This window comes from Peromyscus maniculatus, chromosome 12, assembly GCF_049852395.1.
Source record: "Peromyscus maniculatus bairdii isolate BWxNUB_F1_BW_parent chromosome 12, HU_Pman_BW_mat_3.1, whole genome shotgun sequence".
Taxonomy (NCBI): domain Eukaryota; kingdom Metazoa; phylum Chordata; class Mammalia; order Rodentia; family Cricetidae; genus Peromyscus; species Peromyscus maniculatus.
Genome location: NC_134863.1, coordinates 82,044,161 through 82,058,889, shown reverse-complemented (window position 1 = coordinate 82,058,889; position 14,729 = coordinate 82,044,161). Strand labels below are relative to the sequence as shown.

At 50.5% G+C, this 14,729-nt stretch overlaps 1 protein-coding gene across 2 annotated transcripts in view; it reads left to right on the top strand.

The window, feature by feature from the left end:
- Runx1 (RUNX family transcription factor 1) overlaps window positions 1-14,729 on the top strand; it is a 232,489-nt gene that overhangs the window by 151,919 nt on the left and 65,841 nt on the right. The gene's annotated exons all lie outside the window — the stretch shown is intronic.

The following is a 14,729-nucleotide window of genomic DNA, read 5'->3' as shown; positions in this document are numbered from 1 at the left end:
AGAAAGAAACTATGTGAGTTGTGTTCAAATCAAAAGTCCAGTTTTTTTTTTCCTTTTCTTTCTGGTTTTGCGTCTACTGTTTATAACAGCATATCCAGTAAAACCTGTTTTCTTCAGATTTAGCTGTGAACAAATAGGGACAAAGAGCAAAACAAAAATAAAAAACAAATAAAATCCAACAAAACTAAACAAAACCAGGGCCTCTTAGAAAACAAGCCTCAGCCGGTCCCAGTGAATACTTCCTTTCCTGGCAGGTCACGCGCTTCACCCAGAACTGATGCAGAATGTGGCCTGTCGGACCAGGACCAGGCTTCCCTCCTCTTTTATATTTGACAAGAAAAGAGTTAGCAACACTTTCCTTAAGCAAGCTTCTTCATCCTGTCCGGCTTAAAGCCTGGCGCGGCCAGAGCCTTAGTAAGAGCCAGGAGCAGCTCACCGCACGCTGTCCCTGTTAGAAAACAATGGTGTCATGCTCCACTCCATCAGACTTTCCTTGCGGGTGGGTTTTACGAAGTGCCAAGCATCAAGGATGGTGTCACACGGCTTTTCTTGGTCGAGGTTATTTGCATGAATAGGATTTTTCAGCTGTGTGGCAGAGGCTGCCCTTGTACGGAGCCGCCCTCCGCCCTTCCTCAGCAGCAGGGCTGTCCTTTGGTGAGCCAGGACTGAAGACCATCAATCAGAAAGTGCCTTGGAGAGAAACAACAGTTGAGTGACTTTTAGAGCTTCCTGTTAGGACCGCGTCATAGACCCAAACAGTGATCCAGCCAGCCACTCAGCAAGGCTGAGCTGGTTCTAATAAATCAGCTGTGTGTGTGTGTGTGTGTGTGTGTGTGTGTGTGTGTGTGTGTGTGTGTGTGTGTGCGCGTGTGTGCGTGCATGTGTGCGTGCATGTGTGCGTGTGTGTGCTGGTTGGTGAGGTACAAGGGAGGGTGGAGGAGGCTAGTTATGGAAGAATATATTCTGTCTTTCAGGATTTTTTTTTTTTTAAAGGAAACTGACTTGTTGAAGCAGAGAGATGGTGTAATGTCTGTGGAGTCCTCCCTCCCTGCTGGGGACTATAAAAATGAGCTGAGAGCAATGAGGGATATTTAAGAATGACTGTGTGTAGTCATTCCTTGGTGTCAATGGAAGATTGGTCCACAACCCCCTCCCTCACATCCAGACATCTGCGGTTGCTCCAGCCGTTTGTACAGAATGGGGAAACCTTTGTAAATAACCCCACACACCCTATAATATACCTCACATCATGTCTAGATTACTTACGATAGCTAATAGAATATCACTTACACATAAGTAGTTGCTGTGCTATTGTTTAGGGAATAATAATGAAAAAAAAAAAAAGAAAAGCCCACAGGCTCAGTACAAATGGGTTTCCCCCCAAGTATTTGTCATCTGTGATTCCTTCAATCCACGAATGAGGGGCCCATGGACGTGGGGCTTACTCTACTGTAAATGTGGAGTGGTGTGCAATTTTCAGGCCATGTTGGGGGCCCTCGTCCAGGGGTATATAGTCATGTGTCTATACTTCCATTGAGAGACTTCTTGGACCAAAATGTTCCTGAAGATTGAGTCCATCCATGCTGATAACATCTCCTCGAGTGAGGCCCCAGTCAAGCAATTAACTAGAATTAATGAACTGTCTGTCTGTGAAAATGTCCCAGTGTGCCAGCTGCCTGTACGCTGCTCACAGTCTGCCTGTATTTATAAACACCCATTAGTGAGTTTCAGGCATTGCCTGTCCTCCATGGCTGGTTCCACTGTGAATCTCGCATTCGGGGGCTGTGTGGAGAATGGAGTGAACATTCAGTTTTGCACTGCACTGTTTTGGGACCCCAGCTCGCTGCCCAGCCTCTATTAACCTGTATCGGGCAGCCTATCCCATTTAGGAAGTCCATTTGCTATTCACGCACTTCCTCCAGCCAGGCTGCCAGGCTGCATGGGTCCACAGAGTGTAAAGAAATCCCAGCAGCCGCCTGTGAGAGGCTTATGCTCTAACTCCAGAGTCCCAGTGCGTTTCCTTCGGCTTCCTCAGCAAAGGAGGAAATAGTCACTCAGGAGCCACTTAAATTCTCTTTGCTCATAGAAGATGTAAGTGAATTTGAAGCTTATTTTCCGACTTGGAGTACTCCCTGCTTTTAGAGACTTAAGACCTTCCTAATGAACACACGGGCCTAACCATACTCCCTCCCGAACACCTGACCCCAGGAGGCCCAGGTCCAGTGAATGGGAGGGCCGGCCAGTGCCCTCTAGGGAAGTGTGTGTCTCTAATCAAGTCACCTTATGCAGAGGAAGGAGTTGTCCAGTGTTCCTCTGCATCCTTATCAGATCTTCATGGACCAGGCAAGTAGGGAGGGGCCCTTGGGAGGTAGAAAGGCTCCACTCTCCAGTGGATGGAGCGCATAGGATTCAGCTCATAGGATTTGCTCGTAGTATTGGTCGTGGATCTTCACAGACATTTTTCTGTATTTCTATTTGAAATCTTTGTATGGGGTGTGTTCGGCATTGTATGGACTGTATTTGGCATTGTATGGAGAGTGTTCAACATTGCATGGAATGTGTTCGACATTGTATGGGGTGTGTTCGACGTTGTATGGACTGTGTTTGGCATTGTATGGGGTGTGTTCGGCATTGTATGGACTGTGTTTGGCATTGTATGGGGTGTGTTCGGCATTGTATGGGGTGTGTTCGGCATTGTATGGACTGTGTTTGGCATTGTATGGAGTGTGTTCGGCATCTCTCATTTTTATATCCAGGAGCTATCTGAACCAGGATCATTGAGAAAGCTGCTTGTCTTTTTAAATGGCATCTCAAGAACCTACAATAAAGGTCCCCACTTTCGTCCTTGGAACTGCTACCCAGGGGGCAGGTCCCCTTCACTCTATGGCCTGTGTAGGTGATCAGTTTGGATGAGCCTCTTGCTTGGTGGTTCACAGCTGGGATGTGTTTGGACCCCTAGGGGACATTTGCTGAGGTCTGCAGATACTTTTGACTATCACATACTGGGCTGGGGGAGTGGTCCATAGCACCCAGGGGTCGAGGCCAGAGATCTGCTAAACACCCTACTATGTGCAGACTGCCCACCCCCTAGAAAAGACCAATTCTAAAACTTAAATTATACCAACACGGGGGTGGGGGGTGGGGAACTCTGACCTGGCGGCCCACCACTCCCAAAAGTTAAGTTAAATTATACCAACACGGGGGGGGGGGGGGGGGGGGGGGGGGGGGGGGGGACACGGACCCTGACCTGGTGGCCCACCACCCCCAAAAGTTAAGTATCTCTCTTGCCCCTCCTCCCTCATGATCTTTACCTTCCCTGAAAATGTGTGAAACTTTAAATTTGTGATATTCACAATGAAGAAAAAAGTGGAGGCAGGAGGCTCAGAAGTTCAAGGTCATCCTTGGTTAGCTGTTGAGTTCCAGACCAGCCTGGTCTAAAGAGACCTTGCCTTGGGGTGGGAGTGGGGGAATAAATAAATAAGAATGTATCCAGAAGCCCTGAGGAGTGTCCCCCCGCCCCCCCCCCCCCCCCCCGAACCAAAAATCCAGCTTTGCCCATTGACGTCGTCCCGATCCCTGGGTGACGTGTAGTCACCCACTCCTTAAACCCCCGAGAGTGACTGCCTCTTCCAGGGCTGTTTTCACTCTAGCCAGTGGGTTTCACCAGCTTCTTATCTGAGAGCAGATCGTGGATCCCCATTGACACTTAGATCTACCCATTCCCTTTTTGGGGGGGTGGGGGGGATACGGGAGTGGCTGTGATGCGCACTGTTGAATGTTTGACGGCATACCAATGACACCCTCCCCCACCTTCTTAGAGGTGACCATCTGAAATATCTGCAGACATTGTCAAGCCTTCCCCTGAGGGTGGGGAAGTTGAGAACAACTTAAAGGTATGTGTCTATCTGAGTTCTCTTCCCCCTTTGTCCGCAGAGAGGAGGAGGTGCCGTGAGGATTGATTACTTGAGATAAAATGCAGGTTTTGCTTTCCCTGGATGAGAAAAACCTGGGTGAAGCCCCAAACCTGGGTCAGGTCTCTTCAGGGACAGTGTCCTTGCAAGAGACCGTGGCAGTTGCAAGCAGAGGGCAGCAGCTGGCATCAGTCGGTCAGTGAGAGGCCCATCTCTTGTTGCTCCTGGTAGATTTCTGGGCAAGCTTCCTGGCCTCCCCTTCCTCCTCAGCCTCCTGGAGCTCTGAGGGCCTGAAAGGGTTATGCCCAGCAGGCACTGGGATTTCAGATTAGCAATGGAAGAGATGAAATTAAATATGGACTGTAATTCGAAGCACTGTTTTTCATGGGAAAAGGAGTTCTCCCAACTTAGCCTGTCCAACTCTTTTGTCCAAACATTAATAGCATGCAAATATTTATGATTCATACATGCCCCTTTTAATTCCCGAGTGTATTTTAACAATAAACACTGCGTTTTGACAATGAGGCAGAATAATCCCTTTGTCCGTAGCAGAGCTGTGCATGCTGGCACCCAGCACCATCGCATTCTTCCTGAGTGGTAACTGCTGTCTCCACCCAAGCTTAGGGGAGTTTTATGTCTGTGTGACCCATGCTTGCTTTGGACGGTGCTCCAGGCCATCCTGCTCTTCCCCGGAAGCTGTTCTTATCTCACCATTTTAATAAACTGCAAGTGAATAGTCACACGTGGGCTTTCTCTGGTGGCCACAGGGAACCCAGAGAGTTGATTTAATCTGTTGCTTGCAGCAGCCTCTGACTATACTGTTGTCTTGCATTCTGGCCAAATTCCTGGGCTCTGGATTACACTAAAGCCACTGAGCCTCATTTAGGGTTCCTCTGATTCATCACACTCACACAGAATCATGCATCTATTCAGAATGATTCTGTGGGTCTTCGGAGGACAGTGTGAGGACGTCTGAGGAGCAGTCAGGACTCCCTGAGATCTACAGGCCTTGGTTTTTCCTCCTGTGCAATAGACACGGCAATGCCTTTCATCTGGGCCTCCTCATAGCATTAAGATGATAAAAATGAGATGGTCCCTTGATGAGGAGACTCAAAAGACCAGGTATGGTGGCTCTTCCTCCTGGAGTGGGAATTGTGGGAGGGAAGGAAGGAGGAGATGGCAGGAGCAGCTTGTTGAATCAGGAAGTTAGGAAGGGTGGGACCCTCGCTTATACTGCCCCCTCCTCTGTGACAAGGGACTTTTATCCCTTTGCTCTACTAAAGACTTGGTAAAATGAAGGTGTCTGGGACACAATAGATCTTCATAAATATTCACCAATAAATGCATGCATGACAGTCATAAAATAATCATTTTGGGGAGTACTGTGTGTTAGACACATCCTATCCATTTCTCTTTGTTACATCTGTTTGCTTATCTTGTCCCATGAAGTCATTTACAGAGAGCATTCATTCATTCATTCATTCATTCCTCCCCTCCCCCACACACACACAAGGCAGCACTGTTAGCCCAGGCTGGCCTGGAATTCACAGTGATCCTCCTGTCTCAGCCTTCATTCATTGATTCATCGCATATGTGTTGTGTATGGCGTCCTCCCTTAGGCTAGCACTGGAGGGTCATGAGTCAGCTGAAGAGCAGTTAGTTACAAAGGTCGGGGGTTCATGAGGGGTGACAGTGAAGCATGCCCTCGCTGTTCCGAGTGGACGTCTCGACTGTGGCAAAGGACAGGGAGCAGCAGGAGCAAATGTGTGCAGCCTAATGAAGGGCAGAGGGCTTGTCATCTCTGCTGGTACCTGCGGGAGGCCACAGAGCGTGCGTGTGTTGGGGGTGAGGGGGGGGCACCTTGCCTGTTGAAGAACCAAGAGATACGAGGGTGGTCTGCTCTGGAGGACCTTGCGTAGGGTTGGATGAGGACGTTGTAAGGGCCTTGACATCCACCCTGGGCGCTGGGTCTGATGCCAACAGGTTCTCAGCAGAGAACTGCATCCCCAGACACGCGTGATCGACAAACTTAGACTGCAGTGTGAGGGGTAGGGAAGGCGTTTGGAGGGCACTGGGGTACTGAGAGACCAACCTGGCACGTTTCGCCTCTCAGGCACCCCCAGATCTGTGCATGGAGAGCGTGCAAACACCTCTATCTAGCACCTGTCACTGCCAGGGGGTGTTAGCTCTCACCTCAGACTGGCCTCCAGCCTCCAGCCCACCTGCCCTTCCTCCTTTCATCACAGCAGAGGCTCCAGAAGCCGGTGAGCAGAAACTGAGGACCCCAGTGCCACCGCCACCTTCCCTTCTGAGTGTCCACACCCGGACCCCAGCCTCCCTGCCGCTCCCCCATGTGGGGCAGGAGGTCCGTGCGGGGCTGTGTGTGAGGCTCTAGGCCACAGGTCCATGCAGGGCGATGAGTCAGGCAGCCCAGGGAAGCCACTTTGGGCTTTTCCCCTGTGTGGTCCCTGGCTGGACTACACAAGCCTGATAGACCAGCAGAGCCTGGGGAATCTGGGTTTGTCTCTCTGGATGGAAGGACAGAACAACATGTGGCCTTAGCCTAAAGAGAATCTCATCCCTGTCTGGGCTAAAAACAGGCTCGTCATCTGAGATCATGTGGGGCTCGGATTCCAAATGAATAAATAAGACCGAAGGAAACATGTAACTTGGGGAAAGAAAACAGAACCCCCAGGGACGATCTTGATGCCTTGAGGGGGGGGGGGGTCAAGTGACGTAAAGTGTTAAATCCAGTTCTAGGACCTCTCCCGGAAGATAGCCAAAATCTGCAGATGCTCTGGTACTCACTGAAAACGGTACCCACAGAGGGTTAGCGCACAGACCCGCTTGCACTCATGTCTCTTTCACGAGATTTACCTCACACAAAGACGCATTGTCTTTGCCCGGTAGGTTTAAACTGTGCCAGGCTGGACCCTCAGAGACAGAGAGGCAGGACTCACTGTGTGCCCAGCGCAGGAAAGCTTTTTCCCGTCCATTTCTTTCCGATGGCTGTACTTAACCCAGCACCCAAAGTACAGCCATGCTTTTCCAAGCGGATGCAGCTGCCACACTGGGAGTCAGCAGAACTCATTGATTCACTTTCTCGTGTGTGTGTGTGTGTGTGTGTGTGTGTGTGTGTGTGTGTGTGTACATGTATGTGCAGGTGTGTGGGGAAGCCAGAGACTGGTATCCAAATTTCTCTACCACTTACATTTTTGAGCCAAGGTCTCTCCCTGAACCCAGAGCACTGGTTCACCTGGCAAGGTCCTAAAATCCACTTGTATCAACCCCCAGGAATGGGTTACAGGTGCCTGTTGCCCACTGGCTTTTTGCGTGAGTGCTGGAGATCCGAACTCAGGTCTTCACGCTGGTGCCGCATGGCGGCTCACCTTCTGAGCCACCTCCCCATCCCATCAGCGCCCCCCCCCCTTTTTTTAAAATAACACTGGAACAGAAAACACAGATATGATTCAAGCCCCTGAACTCTACTGACTCACTTCCAGAGAACTTCAGAGTAAGATGTGGCGTTCCGATTCTCCGAGTAGATGGCCCTTTCTCAAGTGTCTGGTCACTCCATGTAACCAGGCAAAGGTTATTTCTATGGAAAACTGAGTTCTGTATTTCACGCTTTCAGTTAGGCTCTGGAGGCTTGAACTTGTGCCAGGAGTAGGGAACTCTGACCTGCATTCTGCCTGCATGGAGACAGATGGGGCTGAATCCGGCCAGCTGGACACAGGAGCGCTTTGCACAAGATAAGATATACACACAGACATCTTCCAGTGCAGCTTGGAGGAGCCAGGGGACCCCACACAAGTCTCATGATTTGTGCCCTGCTCACAAGTCCCTAAATGAATTAATTGTGCAGCTCTGTTGTCAACACACCACAGTGGAAAAAGAAAGAGGAAGGGAGACAGGCCTGAGTGTTGGCTGTTCGGAACCTCGGTGGGAAAGTCAGAGGTAAAATGCTTCGGGCCCACAGGGATGGCATTGCTAACATGGAAGTCTTCCCCAGAATCTAAGGGAGCATTTGTTTCCTTAAAAAAAAAATGTCCCCCATCGGTGTGCATGTGTATGTGCACATGTGTGTGTGCGCGCGCGCGCGCGCGTGCATGCTTGTGTTCATGTACATATTTATGGAGGCTAGAGGACAATGTGTGGGTTCCAGGGATTGAACTCAGGTGGCTGGGCTTAGCAGCAGGCCTTCACTCACTGAGCCGTCTCGTCTCGCTAGCCTGGATGCATCCATTTCAATGCTCAGTCATTTGTGGCCGGAATTAGATACGGCATAATCTGTCGTCCAAGGGGAACTCTCCCTGCAACCTTTGAGAATCTTCGGGGATTTCCTGAATTTGTGAGGACCTCCCTGGCTGCCTTGATTCTTCAAATGCAAAGTTTTTTTTTTTGTTTTTTTTTTTTAAATGTTTCCTTTCACATGTTCTTGGGTGCTTTAAGTAGAGAAAGCCAGCCCCCTACACATGTGGATGGGGTGTTATGGCTACTGCTTGAGGAAAATGGCCACCCTGCATCCCCGGGCAGAAGATCCTTTGCATGTGTGATCTTCCTTTTCGTGACAAAGGGCAAGTTTCACATCCCCAGAAACAGTCCCCAAAAGGAGAAGATGACTCACGCGTCCCAACCTACACCAAGGAGAATGAGTTAGAGAACCACTGAGGAACAGTGGAGGAGGCCAGTCGCCCACAGACCAAGAAAGGGCGGCGTGCTCCCACAAGAGACAGAGGGCCACCCTGACTCCAGCTGGCTTGGGGGTGGGGAGAGGGTCCGGCTGGAATGTATGGTGGTTAGGACCTGGCAGGTCGTGCTCTCTAGCCAGCGATATAGTCTTGCTCACTCTCCACTTCCGGCCTCAGCCCTCCTGCGGAAGGCGGAACACAACTTGATAGTGTCTTGACCCTGTGGTCCAGTCATTCGCTAGATGTGAGGAGAAGCACAATGTGTCTCGGGCTGCACAGAGAGAAAGAGTCCAGCCAAGGCTTTCTTAGACCTCAGAACTGTCCCTGTTCACCAGCGAGCCCTTCCCTGAGGCCCTGGAACTTCCTGGCCTTGGAAAGCATGCCACACCACAGCAGCGAGTGTCCAGGAAGGCTCACCCCGTGACCTTTCTGACTAAATAAAGCTGTTCGTATTTTGTTCTGCCCCATGGATGGACAGACTGGCGTCGAGGGAGACGCCACATGGTGCTGCCTTGGCTTGTTTCTGTAGCGGATCAGCCACTCACAGTCGTGCCTTCCGAAAGGTTGCCAGCCGGTGACGCAGCCGTGAACTTGAAGTCAGTCCGCGTACCAAGTCCGCCACCTGTTGAACATTCCTCCGTTTCCACAAAGCCGTACCCGCAATCAGGTGTCTGTGACCGTCTCATCCCAACCCCTGCTCACAGGATCTCTGGGGCCCCGATGTCTTTGTGGACATCAGGTTGTCACGTCTTTGACATTTCTACCAAGACTTTGCTGGGTGCCCGGCCCACGTGTTCCCTATTTCCTTTAGCCTACATGAGAAGACTCTGAGACAGGGGCTGTTACTACCTTCTGTTTTGCAGAAGAGAAAAAACGGGGGCCCTGAGAGGCTAAGAAACTCGCCCACGGTCGCACAGGCAACAAGTGTGATTCGAACACAGGTCCACCGCCTGGCCGAGCGGCCACACTCAGGCCTCTCCCTGGGTGTTTCCTGGAGCCTTATGAGCGCGCTTTGTCTCTTGATGCTTGGAGTGCGAAGAGTCCAGACTGCAGCTGCTGCTTCTCTCGGCCTTTCTTTCTTGTTGGTCCTTCCTCTCCGTCACTCAGCCCTCGTGTGACTCTTTATCACCCAGCTGCCCTCCCTGGTCATAGCCAGACACAGGAGCTGAAGCCCTGTTGCATCCAGTACCAGGAGCAGAGTCAAGATTTTAATGCTCCCCTCTCTCCCTAGCACCTCCCACTGGCCATGTGACTCACATCCAGGGCATCTGTGACTTATAGCTTGTCCCTCTAGTGCCAAAAGCCTCTGCCTCCAAGCAGTGCCTGAGATCAGCCCCGGGTTATCTGTGTCCTGGCCCTTAAGGGCTTCTGGGAAGGCAGCACACTGGAACATGAGCTAAGGCCTCCCTCCCCCTTGCCCCCCCTTGGTCCTGAAGAGCCCAGGAAAGCCAGTGTTATGTTGCTGCCCTGGTCCTCTCTAAGTCCTTCCTCTTCTGGCTGCAGCTTGCTGAGAAAAACACTTGAAAGTCTTTCACTCTCCACGCCCACGCACTTAAAATACCAAGCCCATAGGTCATTTTAATAAGGGAATTTGGCTAATAACACATGTGTGCTTGAGGCTGCAGCTCCCACGTCTACAGGTGCCCGCCAAGCAGGGCCTTGTCTGAGCAATCATGGGCCTGGGTGGGTGGGTGGAGAGCAGAGCACATGCATGGTTCCTGCAATTCAGAGCACCCTCAGATGTGCCTCCGGCTACCTGGGGGCCACTGTCAATGACGTGCCAAGCCCAGCTGGAAGAAATCCAAAGGAACGGAGCTCTGGTTTTCACCCAGGGGAAAAATGTCACACTCACCTGTGAGAAAAAAGTCACCACGGTCTACAGATAATAAGCAGATGTCCTTGTTGTACTCAAAGCTCTCACCAGGACTGGGGAGATTTCAGGGGGTGAAATGTCTGCTTCACATGCATGAGGACCTGAGTTCCATCCCGGGGAGGATGTGGAGACAGGCACATCCCTAGGACTCACTGGTCAGCTGGCCGAGGTGAACCCACAAGTTCCAGGTCAGTGAGAAACCCTGTCTGAATAACAAGATGGGCAGTATTTGAGGAGCGACACCCACAGTTGACCTGTGGCCTCACACCTTGGCTGTACCCAGAGCCCATTGCGAGGATAAACACAAGTTCATCTCCTCCCAGGTGAATCCCATTGCTGATGTGAAATCTCCCTAGCTGGGAGCCATCACGAAGTAGAAACTCCTTGTGTCTGCCCAAAAAATGATGGGCATAAAGTAGTAAGAACCACGGAGATGAGCAGTGACCTTGCCAGCCTCCACTGCAGCTCAGTTCCTCTCTTAAGTCAACTACTCTGGTTAACTGGGATTTCTCACAAGCTTTCACCTTCAAAAAGTCCCAGTCCCCTCCAGGAGACTGCCACTGAGCCCCGACCCAGGTTCATAGGCAGCTGCCTAAAACAGTTTGCGCATTAGAATCACAGGGGCAAGTTTCACTTTGGGGGATGAAGGCGGGGGGGGGGGGGGGGGGGGGGGGGGGGGGGGTTGGGGGCGGGTGGGGAGTGAATGAAGGCTACTGAGTTTGATTTTGGCACAGGTGGACACTTTTGACACCAGTGACAGAAACACAGAGGGTGTTGACTGTAAAGCTTAGAATTCATTTCTCTGTGTTTAAGTTAGTTGATTTATTTTTTTGGTTATTATATGTATTTGTGTGTGTGTGTGTGTGTGTGTGTGTGTGTGTGTGTGTGTGTGTGTGTTATGGCATATTTATGGAGGTTAGAGAATAACTTGTGAGAGTCAGTTCTCTCCTTCCATTGTGTGGATCCCAAGAATGAAACTCAGGTTGTCCAGCTTGGCAACAAATACCCACTGAGCCATCTTGCCAACCCAGACTGAGTGGTTTTGAGAACACAACTTCACCTTTCAAAGTCTTAGCCTGACGGCCTTCTAAGGATGGGGGAGAATCAAGGGCTATACTATATATAGGAAGGTACCATTCGGAGATGGAGGCAGAGAATGGAGTGCTGAGAGTACACATTCCTACAGGCCGATGCTGTTGGCAATCTAAGGAAGTCAGGAGGAGAAGGAAGGAGCTGGCCACCCCCCCCCCCCCCCCCCGAGTACAGGGAGCAGTCCCACAGACACCTCCATCTTGGCCTTGTGGCTCCAGAACAACGAGAGACGGGATCTGAGTGCATTAAGCCGCAGTACTGTATTGCATCAGCCCCAAGGTTGCTTCAACTCCATGTTCCTTTGAGGTCTTTGCAGCTCGGAAGCTGTAAGCAACCGAGGACACGGACCACATGGGTCTGTTCATGGGACACCATGCTGGATAGTCACAGGCTCAGATGACCTCATCAGGGAGCCGCAATACACACTTCAGGCAACCGTGGCTGAACCCATGGCTCAGAAGCCACTATCAGAGAACTTTAGATGCTACAGGCATCCCACAGCCTCGAACTGGGAAGAAAGCGGTCGTGGAGCGACAAGCTCCAATGCAGGCATCCCACTGCCTCAGGCTCAGAAGACAGTGTCAGAGAGCTATGAGTCATACCACAAATATCCCTTGAACTGGGACCAAGGGAGGCAAAAACGTGGAAGAATCCAAATCTTCTAACTCTCTAGCCAGAGGCACCAGATCTCATTATCCGGTCCACTCTCCACAGCACACACACACACAGAGACACACAAACACACACAGATACACAGACACACAGACACACACACACATACACACACACACAGAGACACACACAGACACACACACACAGACAGACACACACACAGACACAGACACACACAGACAGACAGACACACACACAGACACACACACACATAGAGACACACACAGACACACAGACACAGACAGACACACACACACAGAGACACAGACAGACAGACACACACACACAGACACAGACAGACAGACAGACACACACACACACGCGCGCGCGCACGCACGCACGCACGCACACACACACACACACACACACACACACGCTAAGCTGTGTCACCACTTCAAGTTACTTTTCCTTTTTATACCTCTCACTCCACTGTCTTCTGCTGCCCCTGAGCGACCAGCTGCTCTCCTCCTCCTTTCACACTTCTGCAGGATAATAATAGGCTTTGGGGAAGTGGTCCCTGCCCTCAGGCAGTTTACATTTGGACAGTCATAGATGCTGTCAAAGCAAACATCTCTGTTAATCAAGGGGAAGAGTGGTGTGTGAGACCTCCCTGAAATGGTCTCCAGCACACTCAGCCTCAGGGAAGGTCACCCGAGAAGCAGGCCAGCAGGAACTGGCTGGGCTTTGAGGATGGGAAGACCTAAGCAAGTGAATCTGGGGGGCTGGCGAAGTAGTAGTTGGTCCACAGACCCAAGGCCCTATCAAGAGCTGAGCTCCTGGGCCTCAAGATTCTAGGGAGAAGACTCTGGAAGCTGACTCTAGGATTCCATGTTGATGATACAAGGGGTAGCCCAGAGTGGGTTCTTACTGAGAAACGATGGCCCACTGTGAGCTTGGCCAGATGCCTGCCTTACAGCAAGCAGCAGGCCCTGTGACCGTGGATACAGCTGAAGATGATGGAGAATGATGGGCAGCTCCCTCAGGCCTCCACATCAGCACACCATTCTCAGCATGTCCACACTGGGCTTCTGTTGACTGTCCCTCCAAGTCAGCTAGATGCTAAAGCAGAGAACCCCTTGTGATATCCCCTGATGCTGTCTGCAGCTCTCTGACGATGACAAATCCCCAGAGCCTGGCAGCGTTCTCTGTGGGGAGGAGGCCGGCTGAAGAGACAGGAGGAATTGAGGTACAAAGCCTCATGCGCCATAAAACCCCAATTCCTAAAAACCGCCCCTGTCTGCTCCCTTGGGCCACTCATGGTGCAAAATGGACTCCATGGCTAGCCTTCCCCGCCCTGTTGTCCTTTTTGGCACAGACTTCAGCAGACAGATTACAGACAGACGCTCCAGGATTATTAGGGAACACTTTTTAGGATTAGGAGTGCCGCTTACTGTGGTCATAGATTGTATTCTCGGGGACATTCAATTCTCGATGGCCTTAGGATGTATCCTGGGGAATTTCTCAGTGGCCTTCACCCGTATTAACACGCATGTCCAGCTGGAAACAGTAATGTTCCTTCTAAGGAGGGTAGGCAGGTCAGCTGGGTTTTAAAGTAGCCAATGCCTTTCGGAGCCAATGGGCATGGTTGGTCTCCCTTCTGTTTGCATTCCATTGATACTGTGTGAGTAAGAGGAGAAACTGTATTAACTGAAGAACTAATATGCAGGTAGAAGACTCAATATCACTCTCAGCCAAATACCAGGATTCCATACAGGGTTCTGAGAAGTACAGGGGACACATGGACATAGAGCCTTTGGACACTATGGACAGACACTGTTGTAATGCTTCACCTCACTTATTCTTCCCTCAGTCCAAAACTGTATACATTTGGGAAATTGCCTGTACCCATTTTTCAGGCAAGAACACTGAGCAACAGAGAAGTCTAGCTATTGTGGCTTGTCAGGGTAAAGCATGAGAATTCAAACCCAGAATCCATTCCCTGAAGCCATGAGGCCAAAAAGTAATATATTTGATTGAACTCTGAGCTGACCTTTCACAGAGACATTATTACAGTATTAAAGTATTACAGACAGAGCCAGACACACTTTTGTATTTTTTTTCTATTTTTGGGTTGTTTTTTTTTTTGTTTGGTTTCTTTCTCTCTCTCTCTCTCTCTCTCTCTCTCTCTCTCTCTCTCTCTCTCTCTCTCTCTCTCTCTCTCTCTTTCTTTTTGTGAGACAGGGTTTCTCTGTGTAGCTTTGTGCCTTTTCTGGAACTCACTTTGTAGCCCAGGCGGGCCTCGAACTCACAGAGATCCACCTGCCTCTGCCTCCCAAATGCTGTGATTAAAGGCATGCACCACCACCGGCCCGGCAGCCAGGCACACTTTAGTATGAACAATGCATTTGAACCTCAGTTTGCTGGCTGCATACCCTTGCTCTGCCCTACCCGATTAGTGTTGGTGTAACACCTCGTCATCTGGTATTTATGAATAGTGTTTAATGTCAACCATCAACTTACAATATTTCAGAGACTATTTTCTAATTAAAG